At 28.7% G+C, this 19,104-nt stretch overlaps 1 protein-coding gene and 1 pseudogene across 1 annotated transcript in view; one reads left to right on the top strand and one right to left on the bottom strand.

The window, feature by feature from the left end:
• LOC107165321 (tetraspanin 2A) overlaps positions 1 to 19,104 on the bottom strand; it is a 216,158-nt gene that overhangs the window by 55,830 nt on the left and 141,224 nt on the right. The window lies entirely within an intron of this gene.
• Positions 2,948 to 3,579, top strand: LOC149057056 (general transcription factor II-I repeat domain-containing protein 2-like; annotated as a pseudogene).

Consider the following 19,104-nt stretch of genomic DNA (forward strand, 5'->3'; position numbering starts at 1 on the left):
TGCAGTTAATATGCATATTTTGCGTGATGTATTATATAATTGTTCTTACTCGGCAATCGAAAACCAAGTAACATGGTTTTAATCACAAAGCCATAATTATTATAATGTCTAAATACTAAAATTTCGACATTTTTATTTGATAATACTATAAAAATTACGTATTTAATAGGCACTTAGAATGTAAGAAACGGTAAATCAATAACAGTCTTGATTTAAACGGATCTATTCAAAACTCAATCAACGGGGTTGGCTGAAGATTCCATGATAAATATTTTATCCCCGTTAGCAATATTATATTTTATGAATTATTACACCTCGTGATTAAAATATTTATGATGACCACAATGCGCGTAGATGACAAATGCAACTGTCACCGTAGATGATTATTTCCTGGAAAAGTTGGAGCTTCGTGGAAATTTGAATTGTTAAATAATCAATTAGTTTTGCATTTATCTTTTAATTTCTGAAAGAGACATTCTCCTCTTACCACGCCATACCACATACTGGTTGGTTGTTCTGAGACCAGAGTATTCTTTTTACGATGTTTACGATGTTTATGTAAATTATTGTGACTCGAATTTATTCAGAATAATTCAAAACATTTTTGGTCGACCAATGTGGTGTGGCTTTATCATAAATATTATATTTTGTACGAGTTAAAAAAAAATAACAAAAAATAACAGCTCGAATTAAAGTCGGTCGAGTGCCTGTGCAAGACTTCGCTTGAAGGTTGGTTAACCGCGTTTACGGTTACGGCGTGTGTCGGTGATCGAATACAGGGCAGAGAAATAAAACAAGACGACAACGACGATGACTAAAACAATATCTCGTCGGTTTCCTATTTATCATATTGTACGAGGCCGTTGACAAATACCGTCTAAAGGATAATGAATGCGTGAAATCTGATGTGCATATTTCCACCGTCCGCCGACTCGTTTATATATAATAATAATAATAATAATATGCATAGTAATACCTACCCAATGTTTTTGCACTAACCGTAAATCACGTACCGGGTCCTGGTATATGGTAGTGAGCGTGCGATGGGGTAGGGTATGATGGTAGTTACGTCGTAATAATATTTAATGATAATAATAACAACGTTAATAATAATAATGTAATATCAAATTTTCGACCGGTTTTAATTATGGCGATGACGTCGACGGGAGGTTATCTTCTCCGGGAGCGCGGGATTCGCCCCACAGAAGCACATTCCAACGAATAAATAATCGTATTGTGTATAATATGACCAGTGAAAATAGACCGATATATGCGCTAAGCCGATGATGACTATACGACAACGACCGTTAATAATCGTACCAAGACGCTTTATAATATTTATCTTTTTGGAACAAATTATAATAAATAGGTAGTTAGGTAGTATCTGGTAACTGGTACCAACCATCAACCGTTTGGTAGGCATGAGCTTCACTCACGATAATAATATTTTTGATGGTTTCATTTTGTCAACGTGTAATATTACATTGTTTTTCTTTTTAAACAGAGCAATTCACCAAGCATGCTCACTCATATTATTTTTTAGTGATTCAGTTATTCAAAATCCAATTATAGGAATTATTAAATATACCTAATTAAAGAAACCAAATTCTTGAGAATTTTTGTACTACTTAGAGATCGTCCCGTGTAGACACAACTTCTATTTTTTCGTTAAAGTGCCTCTCCTTATTCAACTGTAGTTCATTCGGTGGATAATGTTTCTGGGAAATTTTTACGTATCAAAATCAAAATTTGTAAGAATAATATTTGAGTTATTTCACTATAAGATATGAAGATTATAATGATTTGAACATTTTATTCAATACAATATTAATTTATCAATATTATTAATTTGTGAAAATGGTCAAAGTATAATAATTACTTGTTTCATTATTAGGAGTAACTTATATTTTCGTAAAATAAACCATTTTTAGGAACTTTAAAATTTTTAGAAAAATTGTTATAACTAAGAAACTAAGAATTTGAATCTGAAATTTATCTATACTAAAAATTTTAAATAAATTATTCACTTATAACTAACAGTAACTTACAGTAAAAAGGAGGATTCTCATTATTAGACTTATTAGACACTCTTTAAATAGTACAAAAATATTCCTGAATTTGATAAAATCATTTGTAAGTATATTTAAAATTTTGAAGATCTAGAATTAAAATTAATTTATTATGGAAAAATTGGATTGATAAAGCTTGATGAATTTTTCTGTATATAGGCATAAAAGAAACTACAATTTACGGGGGGTCTTAAGGTAAAAAGCATAGGGGAGGGGTGCATATTAAACGTTCCGACGCATTGGCTAGTGATGTAGAACGGTAAGGAGCAACACTATGTAGATGCCAATCGACTAAAACTGATAAAACGATGAAATAGGTAAATTACATTTTTAGGTGATAAATCCAGTGAAACTTTTCATAACATATATACCTAAATAACGGAAATCTCTAATTAGCAGATATTTTTTGGGGAACAAAGTAGAAAATAAATCTTTGGTATTAAAGAAAACAATTGTAGTAGGTATAGGTACAGTTGCTTAGAGTTTCCAGGATTTAAAGCTTTCATTGTATTGAAAATTCAAGGTATAGTTATTAGTTAGGTTTTAGGTTTATAGTTAATAATATTATTGTTTTTAAATTTATCGTTTTATAATTTCAGCGTTTTTATGTGCAACTTATTTTTTTAATGTCATGATGGCATAATATATCAGGGATGGCCAGCGAGAAAAGACACTAGAGCCACCCAATATATTAATATATATTATGAGAGAGCCAAAATGTGAAAAAAGGTCACATTTATTTAATATGAATAATAAATAAGATAAGATATCAAATGTAATAAAATATATAGAATGTGAAATAATATTACCTACAATAATCAATAATGTCAGATCAAATGTTATCTTAATTTTGTCTTTATAAATACCATTAATCCATAAATAACCTAGTACAAGAAATTTGTTGTTTCCAAAATAAGCAGTAACTTTTTCAAAAAGACTTAAGAATAAATTATTTAAATTATTTTCAAACTTAAAAAAATTGAAGATTGTTTGGTTGAAATAGTAACAAAATTGAGTTGTGAAAATTATTTATATAAATTAAATTGTTTATTAATTACTGACTTTGAAGATCGATTTAAAGACTTAAAATTACTTAAACTTTCGATTTCATATTTAGAAAATCCCTTTGCAATTAATGTTATTGAAAATGGATGTTCTTTATTAAAACCAATTTCAATGGATATACCAGCTTTAGAAATTGAACTATTAGAACTATTGAAAGGTTAAGGACTGAAGCAGTTAAAATAATATAGTTGTAATTCTTTGTTAGAGTTTTGGAAACATGTGCCCATTATTAAATATCCAAAAATTACTCTTTGCGCTCAAAAATTAATTTAGATTTTTGGAACAACATATTCTTGCGGTTCTTTGTATTCGAACATGAAAATAATTAAATCTAAACATTGCTAAACATTAACGGAACTATAAAGGACTGCTTTAACAATATATAATCCTGATTTCAAAAAACTTACAAAAAAAAAAAATGAGCACACATCAAATTAGAAAATAATTAATAATTAAAAAAAATACATTTAAATATTATATCAAGAAGACTATATCTTTTTATAATTTTTTTCTATGAATCGTAATTTAATAAAATATATTACTTTTTCAAATACATAAATTCATATTAAATTTTTTTTTTTTGTTAAATCGTTTTTTATATTACGATAAGACGCGAGCCGCATAAGTCTATGACGCAAACTGCATGTAGATCTATTGTTAATATTCAGAACAACTATCTTATTATGTTGATGTTAACTGAAATAGTACACATTTTACGACAAATAAAAACACTATTTACACTTTTACAGTTTGGGTAATGGTTAAAGTAACTATCTTTGATGTAAATTATAATCGTTACATAAAACAAACTACCAATATTGTGGATTAAGATAAGTTAGTGAGTAGGTAAATTGGCCTAGGTGATAAAATGCCTTTATTGGAAAATAATTTTATAGTATTTCATAAGATTATCTTAGATAATCCAAAAACAATATGTTTATTGTTGTGCGGAGGGTAATAAAAGACACTAATTATTATTTCTAATTCTATCATGACCGTAAACAAAATTTGGTATATTAGAACAAGTTCACAGGTTAGGTTACATAAAAAAAAAATATATATGTTTGTGTTTGTGTTAACATACACAGAATTAAAATTTATATATTATTACTAATTTCATTTAATGTCAATTAACTTAGTTTAAATTATAAAAACTTCCACTACTATTCGTGTAATTGTTAAGTTTTTCCGTCGTGCAGAGAATGGTAACTGCACCTTTCCCCTCCCCCTAAAACACTAATAACGAGGCTTAATAATATTCAAAGGTTTTTATCGATCTCACCAAAAACTTCATTTGTCTAAACAAATATTATAAAGAGGAAAGATTTTATGGTTTGTTTGTATTTAATAGGCTTCGAAACTACTGGTCCAATTTGGAAAATTATTTTACCATTAGAACCCTTATCACTGATGAATATGGGACATTTTTTACCGTGGGAAAATGCTTCATTCCTACGGGAACACGGGTAATAGGACAACGGGTATTATGAATTATCATTCCGTACTTATCTTTAACATAACTTCTAAACGGTTGAACTGATTGGGTAGACATTTTGTATGTGCATTTCCATGGTTTCACAGACACAAATGTACTAAGCCTACCTAATCTATCTTTCTATACATTAACCACATTATTTAAGAAACATATTTTAATTTGTCTATATTTATAATTCAGTAACTATCAACCATCTGTCGTCGTGTCTTTCACGACGCTCGCGTTTTGATATTTACGATAAGAAATGTTTGTTTATAAATGGTCGTCATTAGGTTTAGAGCTATTATAATAATAATCATTGGTTTCCGTTGGTTGGAAATGGTGGCTACTGATTATAGGTGAAATGATTAGTACAAATTAGTATTTTTGTATACTATATTGATATACTATTTAATTGTCTGCGATCCAAAGTAGTCGGATTGTCTACCAGAGTGACTGAATTGCACTTACTGCTGCGGGTTATATCCAAAAAGATTTGAACAAACAATCACTATTTTTTAATGGAAACGAAGTGCACGGGCTCAGCTAGTAGAAATATATTTCGTACGCATAGCCGCATGCACGTAATTGGTTATGGTTGGTGTGAAACATATCAAGGTAACTAGGAACACTTTATTAGTCTTAATTTTTGACACGAAACTGATGGAAAAATGTGTGCCTTTGGACTTCCGTAATAATTTAACGATCAATAAAACAGTTTAACACATCACTACCTGAACATTTTTTAAGTTAAACGTATTATTATGTATAATAGCTCATGCCAGACTCGTTTTCATAACTCTTTATCTCCGTGTGTTTAAACATTTAAATGCTAAAGGGCAACACTCAAAAAATTAATTTTAAATTTAAAAGTTTGGCAATAATAAATAATTATTGTGATAAATCATTCATATGCTACACTTCGTCAAGCGCGAAACTTAAGTATTGATAATTGTTTTATTTTTCGTTTTCCTGGGACTAATCTGGAGAGCAAGCTTTTGTGTCATTTTGCAAAGACTGTTTAACCATTTATCTGGCCATCTACCTACTTATAATTATTTGCACACGTCTCATATCAACACCGTTTACGTGAAAAACGCAACGTCTATGCATAATCATACATTCTACGAGGGTGGTGGTGTAAATTATAAAGTGAGAATAAATTACTACGTATTAATACTACTATTAAGTATTATAGTTGTCTTGCTTGTCGGTATTGCCACCTGAACCTTCATAATAATAAAAAAATAATACGATCGTGTGACGTATTAAAATTTCTAGTAAACCACTCGTTTAAACAGCACACTTTGTTTCGAACGAAATAAATCGCATTATCCGGGTGTTTCTTGAATAATGTAATATCCACAACCATCGACCGCGTTTGTAGCCCACCCTCGTTGTTGTTTTTATCGCCATGTCCCCTGTCGACAAATTGAATTGGTCCGTCCAAATAGCGGTCGGGCCGTCGAGACCGTCGATTTTTCTACGGGATTAACGCCCCCCTCTCACACCGCCACCTCCACACCACCGCCGGTGCAAGGATATTTTCCACCTTGTTAACCTTCGAAAGTCCAGCGACCTGGAAATTCACGTGGTTGGACGTAGAGGAAGATCGCGTTCGGAGCGAAATCCCGTGCTGCACACGTCTCGTTAAGCTTACACGACAGATAGTTAAAACGTTTCAATTGGTACGAGTTGTACACCGTACTTATTTAAATATCTCTACTTTAGTTTATGCGTGCTAACGCCGTTTCTGGCTGAGACAACGGATGGAAAACTTGTTTCTTCTGCAGATATTATATTATTTGCCGGCCAAATATTATATTTATTTATTCACGGGCCAGAAGCCTGACATAATTCGCACAACGGTTTTTAAATCAAAGTGGGAGTTAAAGGTTTTCTTAATTTAAGATGTCTTGTTAGAATATGACTCAGATAAAGTACAAATTAAATAAGCAAATAATTGACACAGATAATAATACCATAACCTGCTGGAATAAGACAAGTATGTGTGCTCAATGTGCATGGTTTGTGAGATGAATCAATCTATGAATTGCGAATAGCGAATGTTTCTTCCTAATTTCTATTGTAAGCGGATGTAATAAAATGAAAAAATGACTGAGTGAAACTCGGAAAAAACATTTGTAAGCTGTATATAAGAGAGTGGTAATATAAATAATATTTATAACCATTAATTAATTTAGGCATAAATAATAAGTTAGCCTCAACTCTCCTATCGTGTAATTTTGTGGATGGTAGTCAATGTTCAGCATCAAAGATACAGAATTTAAAACTCTCTTTTGGAGTTTGTAGTTTGTATACTATCAACATTTGGTCTTATATGTGAAAAAAAATCCAATGATGTAAACAAGTCCCAGAATACCTATTGAAGCATGCTCTGATAAAAGAACAGTACATAGTTTTGAACGAAGTGGAAAATTTGAATTTTTTAGACAAGCGTATCGCACGTCTAACCAATTGTCTTCAGAATATATTGTTCAGTGGGTGTGAAAATCTGATCCAGAGGCAAATATAACACCTAGATATTTTTTTGCTATTTATCAAATCAATCCTTAAGCTATTGATGAAATAGGTAAAGTTTATAGAAGACCTAATGAAATACATCATAGAGTGGTAATTCCGGAAAACCAAGCAGCCAAACAGAAAGGAAGATCGTGTTTGGGGTGAAATCCCAAGCACACGTATTGTTACACAAATACTAAAGTCTTGATTGGTATAAATTACACACTCTGTACTCAGGATTATATCAAGGAGGCTTAACCAGAAACCATCCTTACAACCAGAATAAAAACATAACATGAGTACCTACTATTGAATAATACTATTTATCACATTATATACAAGCAAAGTATTAATTGAGAAACGTAAATTGTTACCCTGATCCACTCCTCACCAAATCTATATGAGACATTACTATATTATAGATTCAAGTCTGTACTTTTGATAAAAAGAAATCACTATTCTAGAAACGTGTTACTGCTTATTATGACCGAGTTTGGACTGATTATTCTCTCAACATGAATGGAAATGTTGACCAAATGTTATGAAATCTTAGGGTCTCCGAAGGAAGTAAAGGCGTCACAATACACAATTCAGTATATACCACTACACGTCGTGTTGATTAATAAAACAACCATATCGTACATGATCAACATCAACAATTATATTGTTGTAAGTGTATAAAATATATAATTTATAAACAGTCTGTGTGTAACGAATGTATGTGACTACTAGCGTGTAATCAGAAATTATTATATAGCTTTTGTCATAACGTTTAAACACATCGACAAGAATGATAATAATAATATTAAATATTAATAATAAAAGCATAAACCGATAAATCCCGTGACCGTATTATATTCATTCAATTTATTTCACACGAGTTGAAAATACGTATTCCAGGGATTTTCGATTTTTCAGAGTTCATTACAATTAACATTTAATTTGTAGATTAATCGCTCACGTAGTTTGGAATTGATATATAGATCTTACGAGATTGAAAAAAATCGATAATATGCTTATCGTTTAGTATATTATGCATTGTACAGTATGCTTGACTTGAGTAATGGAATTATCTGTGTGTGATTCAATTTCAATAAAACGTAAAAAAAGTCACAATGCATGGTTTACAAATTATGGAAGACGTAATCTTTTTAATTCAAATAACGGTTGTCGTTTGCAAGTCTCGATCGTCGCCTGGTTGTGAGATTCGTGTAGTATAATATTATAAACACAGAAATGCGTATACAAGAAAAAAATTGACTAGCACACGGATTAATGTCGCTATTTGTTGTGCATCGAGAGAAAGAAAGAAAAAAACAAACTTTATACGGCGTACACGGGAGGTGAAGAATAAAGAATTTCTATGTCACCATTAAACTTTCTTGGGTATTATTCGCAAGGAAACCGCCACGCCATAGCCGCTGCCACCGCATTGTTTGTAGACAGGACGTCGTAAACATTATAACGGATTCGCCTTGAAAGCATTTGAGAAAATTAGATTTTTAGCAGACTTTATGGTTGCGTGAGTGTATATTTTCAAATAAATCGTACACGCTAGGCTTATGCATTTATGTGACTCAACCTCTATCGTTGGTATGTTATACGTACGTAATGCAGATCCCTCATTATTGTGTTGTAGATTTTGAAATGAAACAGAATAATATTAATTCACTATTTGAAAAAAAAAAATCCATCATAATATCATAAATTCATGAGACTTTCACATCTAGCGCTACACTTATAATTTATTAATTTTACTTCACTTATTTAATAAATATTTTATTCATAAATAGTTATTTGGACACTAATCTGGTTGTGTAGTTATGACGTAACCTTGAACATTTTTGGCGGAATATGTTTTTTTTTCGTAAAAATTTTCAACTTTCTTTGAATATATGGTTTTTAATGTATTTTTTTTTTTTTTCGTAACATAAATAACTGATGAAGTTGTATGGTTGGCATTTTAGATAATGTTTATTAATTAATTTGGAATTAAATTACTGCATGCGAATATGAACTAAAATTGAAATGTATAGGCCCTACACCTACATAATAATAAACATAATTATAAATTTAAAAAAATCTGTTGTATGATCCTGTGTTAAGACTATGCACTATATAATTTGTAATAACTAATTAATATAAGAATTAGTCGTAACATTTTGAAAAAAATTCAAACAATAACTAACAAATAATGGAAAAATCAATAAATGAAAGAAACGCTCATCAAAATGTATACTGAAGTGTAAGTGAAAAATACATTATTTAATAATAGATAAAAATACTCATTTATTACACAGATAAACTTATTTGTATTTTAGATTTCCTATAGTATGCTTCATGAAATAATATTTAAATGGTTAAATGGTAATACAAGTACATAGTTAAAAATATAATTATATAGGTTAAATATACTATAACTATATAATACCAAGGGATTTATTGGATCAGATATTAATATGACAAATAATACTATTTTCATAATTTTCATCCTTTTGAAAATGTTGTATTAACTTACACCTCTAGTTACGATCTATGAATAAACATTCTAATCTTACTTACTCCTTATATAAGTATATCTAAAGGGTTTAGGATTTAACATATTTCAGTGGGAATATTTCAAAATTGAAAATTTCACTCTTCTTGAAATATAAATTCAAAGAAGTTAGAAAAAAAATTGTGTTGCTTATCGTATTCGGTTATAAATGATTATTGCTTATTAATAGAGGATATTAATGATGAACTAAGATTTGAAAATATTACTAATTTTGATTAATGTCTATAAGTTAGGTATAAATGGTTTTATATTATCGGTTATCAGTTTATCACTTATCAATAATTGGATCTCATTGTTATATTTATATTATTTATATTATTCTATTCAATATAATAAACCAATTTTTGAAAATGTTCTCTAAGTGTAAGTTTATTAAGATAAACTATTAAATATAATTTACAAGTATATTATAATATAATTATTTTATTTCTATTTTTCACAGAAATCAAATATTTCAAGAAAATACATTTTATAAAATGTTAAAAACGTATAACAAATTTCTATAATGGAATCTTAATTTATTTTCTAACCATAATATATTTTTTAATTTAAAAAAAAAAAATATAAGGAAATATCATACTGCGAGAGTGCAATATAAGTTATCGGTTTTCAAATGTATTTTAATATTACAGTGTAGTAAAGTAAATCAAATTCCAAATACAATTTAAATAGAATCTAGTAATCTCAATACTTGGGTTATATATTTTGATTATTATGAATCCTATATTAAATAATTGTGCAATAGGTAATTATTTTGTAATTATTAGTACAAAAATGTATTTTACAGAAGAAACTAACACGCTTTGTAGAATAGTCAGATTTCGTTAATTTTATTTTTAGTTAAAAAAAGTAAACATTCTGCAATCACATAAAATCAACATTTATAAAATTTTAATTATCGAAGCTAAAATAATATGTAATTGAATATTGCTCAATATTTATTATTTTCCAAATGTATTTTTAAAGCATTATTTATACTTCATAGTGAAATTAAAATTAAGGCTTTAATTGACCAGAAAATAGTTCTCGTATTTAAGACATAAGAAAAATTATGAAAATCTGAGTCCTACATATCAAAGAGACATGTGAGTTTTTCCGTGAAGTAAAGCTTTTCATAAATATAATATACTGTATAAGTCCGCCCCTCCCCCAAATATTTTTCTGATAGTAGAAAAGTGTTATAGGTATTTAAGGCAGTTACTAAAATATAAAATATAATTTTAAAATTCTATATTATTGTGGAAATTTTAAAAATACTGGCTCTTACACTCTGAATTCCTTAACTAATATGTTAAGAACAATAATATTACTTGTAAGTTATATAAATTATAGATATAAGTCGATCAATGTATTATGATCTGCTTTATAGGAACAGTATAATACGTTAAAGAGTTGTGACTGATAAGCTATAGACTCACGAGAATATATATCTTAATATATTATTACCTAGACAAATTATTGGAAATAATATGTCATTACAAGTGAAACTTGCGATAAGAACGATTTTGTTAAAACAATGAAAAATAAGCAACCAAATTTTGCTTTGTTAACTAAATATCTATCAAGGTTAAAACGGTTTATTTATTTTTTTTGTGTTCGAGATATTAACTAGTTTATTCAATATTTAAAATTAACGAAATAAATTAAATGAGAACATTTTTATGGTAAATCATGTTGCAAGATCTGATAAACTTTAATTTTAGACAATATTATAATATTAATTTAAGTAATTTAGTGATTTGTAAAATATAATGTTTATAAGCAATTATGGCTACAATAATATTGTTCAAAAAACCAGGTAAAGATAACTCAAACCCCATAAATTACAGACCTATAAGCCTTCTGTCCTCAGTATCAAAAATATTTGAAAAAATTATTCACTCAAGGCTTACCAGTTATTTAAATGCAATAAATGCTATTCCGCATTTCCAATTTGGATTTAAATCTCACCACTCCACTACTCAACAACTTTTACGACTAACGGAGCATATAAATGATGGATTTGAAAAAAAACTACACACAGGTGCTGCCTTCTTAGACGTAGCCCAAGCCTTTGATCGCGTATGGCATGACGGACTCTTATATAAATTAAAAACATTAAACACTCCCACTGCAATATATTATCTAATTAAATCCTACCTCTCTGATCGCTACTTCAAAGTTCGAATCAATGATACTACTTCGGAAACAAAACAAATCAACGCAGGTGTACCACAAGGTTCAAAAATTTCACCATTACTTTTTAATCTATACGTTTCGGACTTCCCTACAACGAATAATACTGAAGTAGCACTATACGCTGATGATAGTGCTATATACTCAAGCGCTAAGGACGTTGAAACATTAACACAAAATATTCAAGCCCACTTGGATGAAATCCATAAATGGGGAGAAAAATGGAAAATTGCATTAAACCCTCAAAAGAGTACAGCGGTACTCTTCTCCAACCGGCGCCCCAAAACTCCTGAAAATTTGAAATTGAACGGTAATAGTATTCCTTGGTCACCAAATATCAAATACCTCGGTGTAATCTTGGACAGGAAATTAACCTGGAATCCTCATATCACCTCCAAATTACAACAAGGCTACCAAAGACTAAAAGTTCTATACCCGTTGATTAACCGTCAAACTGCATTAAGCTGGAGATGCTCTCTTATGCTATATAAGCAAATACTACGACCATTACTTCTTTACGCATCCCCTGTGTGGGGAAATTGTGCAAAAACCCACATACATAAAATACAAATCTTTCAATCAAAAGTTCTGAGAACCATTTCTAATGCCCCATGGTTTGTACGCAACGATGCACTTCATCAAGACTTCCAGCTACCCACAATAGTTGAGTTCATAAAAAAATCAGCAATCAACTTCTTCGGCCACATCAACTCTGCTCACAGTGCGAAATATTACAAACTAAGTGTCCCTCCTTCTGTACGCCGACTCAAGCGTGGACGTCCCCACGACTTGTTGCTATAACGCCTATAACTAATTTATTTAATTTAATTTAATTTAATAAGAAATTATAATATTATTATAATATTACATATATGTAGTCATTTGTATCTTATATCACTAATGTATTTTTTTTTTAATTGTTATTTATTTTCTAAATGTTAAAAAAAATAATGTTATTAACAGTAAGTTAAGATGACATTCGTCAGTAAAACTTTATGAATAAAAAAAAAAAAAAAAAAAAAAAAAATAAGCAATTATATACTTTCTAAGTCACCAATGACAAAGAGAAAATTAATTGTAAAATATCTATCACTCTCGTGGCGACCGTTGACTATGTATGAATCATTACAAACATTGATTACATACAACCACTATATTGTTCTGTAATTCTAAATTACTCAAACAATTCTGCTCCGATTTTTATCATTCAAAACCGTGTTTCTCGTTAAAAGTGATCTACAACCAAATCAAGCGCAATATAAATCGACCAAAGCAGTTTCGTTCACCAGCTCTGGTAATCTAAAAAAAATTAATTAGGTATTTGTGTTTGATTGTTGTCGTTATCTAGCATGGATATGCTTGATCGTATGTCCCGTTAATCGCACTATGTAGTAGTAACCACTTAATTTGCCAAGAATTACTAGTCAATGGTGATATTGAACAGCTCACGGCACATGACGTTTTTAGAGTAAGACAAAATATTCACGCTAGTGAATAGAATTACATGAAGCATTAGATAATTATAATATAACAACAAATCGTGGAGAAAATTTTAAATTTATTAATGATTGTGAAACAAATATTGTAATTTTTACTTGTTCGCATAATTTAGAGATACTCAGCAAAATGAAAATAGTGTTTGTTGATGGAACTTTTAAAAGTTGCCCAAAATTATTTTACCAGCTTTTTACCATTCATGGTGTAAAAGATAACAATTATTTTCCCTTAGTTTTTTTCCTATTGCCCAACAAGAACAGTACTACTTACATACAAGCATTTCGATTTATAGAACATCACATGAGACCTCAAATTATTTTTGCTGATTTTGAAAAGGCTATTCACGTAGAAGTATCTGAAGTTTGGCCACAATCTAAATTAAGAGGATGTAGATTCCACTTAGGACAAGCGTGGTGGAGAAAAATTCAATCTCTAAGACTCTCAGATGAATTCAAAAATAAAGATTCAGAGATTGGGCAAATATTGAAATACTTTTTCGGATTACCTTTATTGCCACCTGATATAGTACAAAACGTTTATGTTGAGTTGATGGCTATAAAACCAGTACATGAAAAACTTGATACATTTTTTGATTATGTACTTGAAAATTATATTGAAAATGATAGTGATTTTTTACCAAACATTTGGGCAGATTTTTCAGCCACTTCAGAACGAACAACAAACTGTTGCGAATCGTTTCATGGAAAACTGAATTCTAGATTTTATTCCGTCCACCCAAATATTTTTTTATTGATTGAACAATTAAAAGCGTTGCAATGTGAAACATATATAAAGCAAAGAAGCTCACTTAAATTAAAGTCAAAAAAAATTGCTGAAAAAGTAAAGTTTATCGATGAAAATATTAAAAAATTGAGAGAGGGCCAAATTTCGAACCTACAGTTCGTTAAAAATGTGTGTTGTAAGTTCATACCACACTAATTTTTTTTCAAATATTATTTACCTATTAATACTTATTATTACATTATAATTACTTATTTATTACAAGCACAATTATTATTATTGACAAATACGTATATAGCGTATATTATGTATATATTAATATATTATACTAAGCAACATTTTTAACCATACCTAGGTATTCCAGATAGCGTTTGAACTATTCGAACTTATTTGAATTCTAGACAGTCCTAAGTCTGAATAAATGGGAAGGAAATTGTTGCTTGTTGAATATAATATCATAATAATTTTAAAAGTTAATTTAACAAGATTGTATTATCATGAAAGCTTGCGGGAACCAATTCGTATGTTTACCTGTAGACAATCCGGGAACCAACTCGTATGTTACCTGTAGACAACCCGGGAACCAATTCGACAATTGGGAACCAATTCATAGTCGTTCAAAGTACACTATTACCAATTCTTCAGAGTTCAGACCCCTCTTCCGACCATACACCAATATTACTCACCCTAAATGACACATTATATTTATAAATTTACCTCCTCTTAAGTTTAAATTAGAAATATTGTAACTGGACGTTCCCTTCCCACAAGTTGTTATATCTTGTAACTATCATCACATTTACTTATTATATAAACTCGTATGTAGATTGTAAATTTCTTTTATAATAAAAAAAAAAAATTATCTATATTATCCTTACTATAAAGTATATTTTTTATTTATTGTCTTTTTATTTTGCCACCTATAGTAACTTATCAAGAAATAATTGTTATTTTAAATTAACGTTTTGATACAGCACATCTGTGTAAGAAAAACTGGTACATTACAGTGTAAAAACAAATTATTTTAGTATATTATAATTATTAATTATATTTCTATAAATAATAAATAGGTATTTTCATTTTTTTGATGTAATAATTAACTTTTAAACTCATTAAGTTGGGGAAACCAAAGTTTATTTACTTGTTATGTAATTACTGTTTTCACAATGTAAAGTTAAATATTTTTGTACAAAAAATACGTAAAATATCCATAATATTCAGTTCGAATATAATAGTACAACATAATATTATATATATATTATATATAGTATATGAAGTACGGCTAAATAGTTCAAACATTTTGTATTTAATTAAAGTATTCAAATTAAATGTGTCCTTTATTTGTGTAGTCTTGGACTTCACAAAGTCCACGTAGATATATCGATATTGAGTTAGGGTTCACGGGGCCTTAACGGCGGATACTGAATGCATAGGTTTCTAGGAAAGAAAGACGTGTTTATTTTGCCGAACTGAAGATTTATTGCATTCAAAAACTATCACGGGATTAGCTACCCTCCGACGGTTTGTTTATTTTTTTATCTTTCAACTTTATGTAGGGCCCGACCATCATAATAAATTGCTGTCCATTATTCAAAACCAACAAGTCCACGAGCTCCGTAGATAGAAATAATATTTTGACGCAGACATTATGCAAAAACGGTCAATGGCTCGGGAGGAAAAAAATTTCTTCGGGTTATTTTTCGACCCTCTTTATTACTATCGGAACCAGGTTTATTTTCCCCTCTTTCCCCTTTGCCACTCTCCCAATGATCTTCTGTAACTGGCAGGCGTGATTTATAGGTTGCAAATCCAGGTGCAATAATACCCCTTCCGAGTTTTTATGGCTTCTTCATTATTGTTTTTCACCCTACCATGGAATCTCCAGTGGCTTAAGTCTACGTTATTCGTCGACATACCTGTCGAATCACGAACGAAGACTGAGAGTTTAACTGATAGAAAGAAAAAAATATAATAATGTAAAGTACTTTATATTACACGCGTAAACATTTTCAAATCTTCCTAAAAAAATTTATATTAGCTGTTAGAAATGTTGTTATTGTTTTTGAAATATTTCAATGAAATTATGAAGGCTATTTGTTTTTCATTTGTATGTATTCGATTGTAAGAAATAAGTTATAGATGATTGGAAATTATTTTTTATAACAAACAAAATATTTCGATCATGAATAACTCATAAATCAAGGCTTATGAATTATTGTCAATTTTATCAATTAGGTATAATTGGTACTGTTTAATAAATTTATATTTTATCACTTATTAATTGGGTACTTCCTATGATAGGACCTATTGGCTATTATATTTTGTTAATCATTTATGAGCATTTGATACAATAAACCAACATTTAAAAATTTAATCTTACCATAGATTATGAGGCAAAACTTATGACTAACTACACACTTTTAGTAAACTTTTGTGCTTTTCACATATCTAATGACATTTTATGAAATTTAACGGGATACCTACTGTTAAATTGGTGGTATTAAAAATGATTCTTCTCATATTATATTTTACTTGGAATTTTACTTATTGATGAAATATTGGAACGCGTGGGTGATCTACAAATAAATTGCTCACCCGATCGTTGACTTTACGTGTTAGAAAACGATTACACGTTGCTTTTGGAATTTTCGACCCAAAGCATAATATTGTGTTTCTAAATAATTAACGGACAACCACGCAGTTTGTTCTACTCGTGTAACTTGCCCTCGTCTAATGATGGAATATTTCGGGTTTGCAATTTGTCCGATGGCCTTAAACATTGATGAACACACCCGATTATGTAAGATTTAATTAATGATTTTGGTTACCCAGAATACGACTAGCCATCCTTCGTAGATTTCTGCAATCTTCATTCTAAAAAAGTCATTGTAACAATATGCATACAGCTCTGTGCTTCACTGAAATGTATACAAATTAAAATTACATAATTATTTTTGAGATTATTACCTACTAGTAGCGAGTCAGTCAAGAGTTTAACAAGATAGTTTACCTATTAAAATTCGATATTAAACATTTGACATATTTGAATGTTTAACATCAAATAGTATACCGTAATTATAATTATAGTAGTTGTTAATCATATTAAAATAAACTAAAATAGTGATGGTTCACAAATTATCATGTCATGTAAAATGTTTCATTTTTATCTCATTAATTGATACAATATCATATTGACAAAAGTGACTGTATGGAAAAAACTCTTATGCCTAAATGATATGTCAGTCGAATTTTGATAATTTTTATTTAGGTATCTGAAGAATTATAACTTTTTTCAACTAGGATCAAATCCTGAATTTTTATTTTACTTTAAATAGTACTGTAAAACATGTTTCAAAAATAAAAATCTGGTACATTATTCAAATTCATGTTTTAACTTCAATAATTATAATTTTGGAAATCATACTTTGATCTATAAAATTATTTATTTTTTTAAAATAAATTAACAAATCAGATAATGTTTCTAGGTGTAACAGTTGTTCCTGTAAGGCATGTTTTTAAATTAAAAACACGCCGGCTCTGATGACATTTAGATGAATATGGTATATTATAGTTCCTTAATTTGAATTACCACAAAACAGTTGAAATATAAAAATAATTATATAATTTATTATGGGAACTAAACAATTAGCGATGGATGATAATATCACATTGTCTAGGCGATTTTATAAATGTATACAACTTACAAGTAAGATACCTAGGTAATTACAGGCAAAATATTTTTATTGGAAATATTTTCATCCTCAGTATTTTGACTTAACTTTCACAAATCATAAGTCTCTTATGGTATAACTTGGTTGGTACTCGAAAAAAGATCAAATATAACTGTTAGCACGATTATTTAAAAATAAAAATAATTTTTTTTTTTTATATCATAAGCAATTATAATATAGGTAGTATGTAAAACCAAAACTACCTAATACATGTATGTAAAAAGTATATGAAAACTATATAAGTAAAAACAATGTAATAAATATCAGCCAATGGCCACAACTGCCGAGGCTTATTATTTCTAATTAAAAAAAAAAAAAAATTATAACATAAAATCAAATCGTAGAGTAAAAGTCCCATATTTCATAATATTGGCTTTTCGTTAAAAACATTTATAGTGGCCATATATTTATTATTAAATAAAGCCTTAGATAATTAGATACAACATATAATAATTATAAACATATTATCTTATGATCAATAAACTAAATAAACTTAATTTAGAACTTTCCATTAGTGGTACTGTGGAATTTTAAGGTGACTAGGGATCATACAATATTTACATTAAGATGTGCTTGTTTTAAATTTGTACGTTTTGAGATTGTTTGAATAACGTGAAGGGTATGAAACTTATTTATTTTTTCCATTCGAACGAGAGGAAAAATTCTCATTATTTTATAATAGTTATTTTTATTTTTTATATTAAAATGTAGTCAACACATAATAATACAATAATAATATTCCAAAATATTGTCTTCAACTGTATTTAAAAATACAATAATCAGAATTCAAAAATATACATATAAATAGAACGAAGCATGTTTAAAAATTCACATAATATAGGAAAGTAAATATATAAAATTCACGCTATAAAGTTAAAATCATAAAATATTTTAAATATTTTAATGTAATTGATTTTTCAAATTTTACCATCAAAAGTTTTTAATAAATATTTTAACTGTGAATACTTCATTTTTAATATATTTTTAATATTTAATCATTATTGACTTAATTAAATTTAATATTTAATATTAATTAAATATATAATAATTATTAAACTTTAAACAATTCATTTCAAAGTTTACTGAATATTGGATAAATATTTTATAATAAATGTGTAATTTAAAACTAAAACTAAATATTAATCAAATTGTTTTCATTAGAATCTGCTATGTGGGTAGTAGAGAATGGGGTAATAATATTATTCAATTATTTTAGAATATAGTTATATCTCAGGCATAAGGCTCTAAATGTTAGACTACTATACAGGTAAA

The sequence above is a fragment of the Diuraphis noxia genome, unplaced genomic scaffold (genome assembly GCF_037042655.1).
Source record: "Diuraphis noxia isolate RWA-SAM2 unplaced genomic scaffold, SU_Dnox_SAM2 contig0003, whole genome shotgun sequence".
NCBI lineage: Eukaryota > Metazoa > Arthropoda > Insecta > Hemiptera > Aphididae > Diuraphis > Diuraphis noxia.